The sequence below is a fragment of the Sinocyclocheilus grahami genome, unplaced genomic scaffold (assembly GCF_001515645.1).
Source record: "Sinocyclocheilus grahami isolate Dianchi unplaced genomic scaffold, SAMN03320097.WGS_v1.1 scaffold1494.1, whole genome shotgun sequence".
Taxonomy (NCBI): domain Eukaryota; kingdom Metazoa; phylum Chordata; class Actinopteri; order Cypriniformes; family Cyprinidae; genus Sinocyclocheilus; species Sinocyclocheilus grahami.
In genome coordinates, this window is record NW_015506673.1 from 141717 (window position 1) to 146764 (window position 5048).

Genomic DNA, 5048 nt, shown 5'->3' on the forward strand with positions numbered 1-5048 from the left:
CTCGGCCTTTAACACTATCATCCCAAACCTCCTCCTGCCCAAATTAACTCCGCTCTCCGTGCCCACCTCTGCCTGTCAGTGGATACACAGCTTCCTGACAGACAGACAGCAGCTAATGAGGCTGGGAAAATACACATCCAGCACCCGTATAATCAGCACAGGAGCTCCTCAGGGCTGCGTCCTCTTCCCACTGCTCTTCTCCCTCTACACCAACGACTGCACATCTAAAGACCCCTCTGTCAAGCTCCTGAAGTTTGCAGACGACACCACACTCATCGGCCTCATAGCACTGAGCACCAGAATGACCAGACACAGGAACAGTTTCTTCCCTCAGGCAATCCATCTCATGAACACTTGACAATAACTGTGGAACACACACTATTTATTCACTCATACACTTATCTAACACACATACTCAGTCTACATTTCAATTTGCACATAATATACCTGTACATACAACTGTCTATTGTTATATACCTGTACATACAATTGTCAATTTGTATATTTTTATTCCTTATTTACTTGTTCTATTTTTTATTTTATTTTATTTTTTATTATCTGTGTTTTTTGTTCTGTCACTGTCATTCTGTTACACTTTGGAAGCTTCTGTCAAGAAAACAAATTCCTCGTATGTGTAAACATACCTGGCAATAAAGCTCATTCTGATTCTGATTCTATTCGGGGAACAGACACAGTCTTTGTAGATTGTACAGCGCAAGTACTTCTATCATTTAAGTGGGTAGAACAAAAGTCATCATGGCAGTTATTTGAGAATTGGCATACTAGTCATATGGAGCGCAGCGTCCTGGAGATGTTGTCTGACATGAGTTCCGCTCCGACTCTGCTGGGGTGCAGGCCATCAGCGCGAAAAAGCCTAGGACGCTCCCAGAAAAGATTCCAATTATTAACAAAGAGCAGTTTCTGTTCTTTACACCATGACAATAACCAATCATTTAAAGCAAAAAGTCTACTGAACCTTTCGTGTCCTCGTCGATACGTGGGAACCGGTCCTGACACGATGATAGTCATCGTGGGCGATATGCTGCGCACCGTCTTGATCAGGCTCCTGAAGTCCCTCTTCAGTGTCTCTGTCTGCCACAGCTTGGTGTCGTTAACCCCTGCGTGAAACACGACCACTTCGGTGCTCTCATCGCCCTTCAGGATCGCGGGTATCTGCGCAGAAACATCGAGAACACGAGCACCAGGGAAACAGTGAGTGTGCACTTTACCTTCAGCTAACGTAGCACGGACGTGCCGGACAATGGAGTCTCCGATGATCACAGCGTCGCATTTCCTCTCGCGGAGGGGAGTGAAGCGGTTCCGGGTGGAGAGCTCAAAGACCGGAGGCGGCGGAGGGGGAGAGGTTGTCGCCCGGGGCCTGGAGCGCAATGTATACTTACCCTGGACTTGTGAGTGTCAGCTAGGGATGTTTCCAGCGCGGCTCTCCGCTCTCTCAGCTGGGTCTGCCTCTCCACCAGATCGCGGATCTGCTTCTCCACAGCACTCCAGCTCAACCTGCCAGTCGATGCAGCTCGAACATGTCCTCACCTGCACTCAAAGGTAGACACACATCCGCCATTAAAGCAAGTAACAGTGAGTAAAACAATGGTAATGTGTGTGAATAGAGTATTAGCAATGTAAGCGAGATTAGCGGCAACCACGCTGGCGATGCTAGTGGGCTAATTGTTAATAGCGGACTCGGGAAATCAAAATAAAACTAGTGATAACAAGGCGCTCTGATTGTTTTTGTTGTAGAATACGATAGAGGATATATTCACACGTTATATAAACGAAAATTATGGTGTATCAAATTTATTTTAAAATAAAAAATAGACGATAAAGAATTAATTTGACGGAGCTCAAACTCAAAACACACGGCAGCAACAAACAGGAAGTGAACGTCCACGAGCACAGATCAGTAGCCAATTTATTGCTTTTTAAAATGCTTTATTATATTTAGTGTATTTATTACTATATTTATTCAATATTTAAACAATTGTATTTTAAACCTATTGTCTGAAATTAATTGTTGAAGTCTGACAGAATTAAATTTCCCTTCAACATTTTATCTGTTTGGTGAGTTATTTGCTTATACTTGATTTCAGTTTGATTCATTTATTGATAAGCGCTAGCACAACGGTCTTCCCAGAGTCCAAAAGTTGTAGCCTATATCATTATTGCACACAGAACACATTCCGTTTGTGCTAATGCAGTAATATGATGTGCACAAATAACAAAAGAAAGGTGTGAGGAATGTAGGCTAATTAATTAATTCTAATGTTATTACCTGTCAGACATCTATTGTACTTGTGAGTTTACACCTAGAAAAATCTAATGTAATCTCATTTTTTGAGTTAGTACTTTATGTAGTCTTTTCATATTGTGCTTATGATTTAAGATATATATCCTCTATATGGAATTACCTAGCAGCAGTGTGTTCTCATTGGCTACTGAATTTTTGATTGACATCTTCTTGACCTGGAAGTGAAGGCGTCAGTGACAGTGTTGCCTTGCCAGTGTGGATGTGAGCATCTGTTAGCGGCTTCGTATTTAATTTAAATGATATAAAATGATATATAGAGATTTTTTTTATGATTATTTTATCAGTATTTATCTGCTGCTACACTACGTTGCTGAGATGATTTCTTAGGAATAGCACAGACGAATGATATCATCATCATTATCATCGTCGTTATCAGGATACTCGCAGAACGTTTTCTTGATTTAGCCCAATCATTACAGGACCTGGTTGTCTACATACAGTTACAGTCTTTAATTAGATCATATTTGCTTTGATTAGTTCATATTTCCCCCAGCACATAGAGTAATGTACAGTACTAAATGTACTGTATCTGACAATGACCGATGCCATTTTCAAAGCATGCTGTCAATCACTGAACTGTCAACTTTAGCAATGTAAAGCCTTTTTACCATGCTTTTTCTATGTCCAGATTTGACTGCAATAATAATGCAAAAATGGTCACTTCAGATGGTCACATTCAGGTGGGAAAACAAACAAACTTTGACAAAAAGTAGTCTTTAATAATGCCTAAATATATATCCAAATGCAAAACCTAATACATGCAAATAATTATGACTGATAGTTTCCAGTAACTAGGGGTATACACAGTCATGGATATATAGGGCTATACAGCCATCTAATGGTTATACAACGGTATTACAGATGATAAATGGTGCATAATTTTGAGGTATTTAGTACTAAGTTACAGTTTTTCTGAATTGCTAAAACACTAAACCCCAATCTCATGCACTATTTTTGTAAAACTCAACACATTCTCATTCACTTAAACACTTATCACACTGTGAGGCATTTGTGCTGCAAAATGCTAAACACAAGAGGCAAAATTTAAACACAACTAAAGCACAGTTGTCATCGTTTACACACAACGATTCAAAATTGTTCACACTTGTTTCTAATGATGTGATCAAACCAACTGTACAAAATATGAGTCAGTTCAGAGCAGGGGCGCGGGAAGATGTTTTCGGTTGGGGGTGCTGTGTGTGTCCGTGTTGGGTGAAGGGGGGTGGGGGGGTTCACTTACGTCGGTGCTCGTGCTGGAGCTGGTGTTGTTTGGATGCCGATTTTGGAAAGTTTTTGCTGCGATGGGCATTTTAAAAAATCTGAAATTCGCTTTTGCGCCATTATCTCCTTGTATTAAAGTTAATCTTGTTCGCATTCTGTACAGTTCATGTCTGATACCACGCGCTAGCATCACGTGTTCATGAGGATTAGGCTATCATCCCATATAGAAAACATCACAAGTAAAATTAATCATGTTTATAAAGATAAACATGGGTTTATAATGGCCCACTTACAATTTACATTTCAGAGATCATTACAAATAAATTATTAAATGCTAAAACTGAATAAATTTAAATGAACAAACTTGGCATTGCATTTGCAACCACTTGAAAACAGGGGGTGCTGCAGCCCCCTCAGCACCCCTACTTCCCGCGTCCCTAGCACAAGTGGTACAGGTGACTGAATGATGATACGAACAATAGATGGAAACAATCTGAGAAGGAGAGGAGGAAGAGTACATGTAAGAAGTGGAGGATGAGGAGAGAAAGAGTAAGGCTTAGACAGCGTTATCAAGGCTGGATCTGTCAGACCAGAGGTTTTTTTCTCTTTATCTAGCAAAAAAAACACAACATTGTGATTTGGACAAAATTCTCAGGCCGGACTCAAGCACAAAGACATGATGCTGAGACAGAATGAATCTCTCATTGACCCTGATTTTACAAGTGCACAACTTACAGTATTTGAGTGTATTGTAACATGCTATTCATTTAGAGTTTTATTTGAGCTTTTTGGCCTTTGCAGTTGAACTGCAGTATTTTTGCAGTATCCAAGTGCTGAATATATACAAACATTCTGTACTATTCAATATTCAGCACAATACTATTCTTGCAGTACATACAGTAAGGCCTATACAATATATTCACCTTACTCAGCTGCAATTACTAGGGATCGGGCCGATACTGGTCTCCTGTACTCGTACTCGTTAAAATGCCCCGATACCAAACCCCGATACCACACAGCATGTGATAAGCGCCATATTCAAACAAAGAAACACCAATAACAGACAGCAGAAAGGAGTTAAGGATGTCTACTACGAAGTATATGTATGCAATGAATATAATGTTAAACATTCAGTATTAACGCCTGTATAGCTGATGTGCGCGAGCTGATGAGCAAAGCACGCTGAGTGGATTGAGCGCGCGGCGGCGCAGATGTGCGAGCTTGTCGAGTTAATATATCTTTCTCACAGACATCACTGGAAAGTTTGTAGTTCGGTCGGATGTGTCAAAAACAAGTAAGTAAAACAATGCACAAGTTACTTAACGGTAGAGAGACAGAGGGAGAGAGAGAGAGAGCACAATTCTGTTGTGTGATCTTTGATGTTCACTCACTTAGCACACGCATCATTTGGATTAAAACTAAATCGTAAAAATAAAACCATTCATAGGGGCATTCACTATAAACATCAATTATTTTCAACCTTAGGCATACACGACTTTCTGGC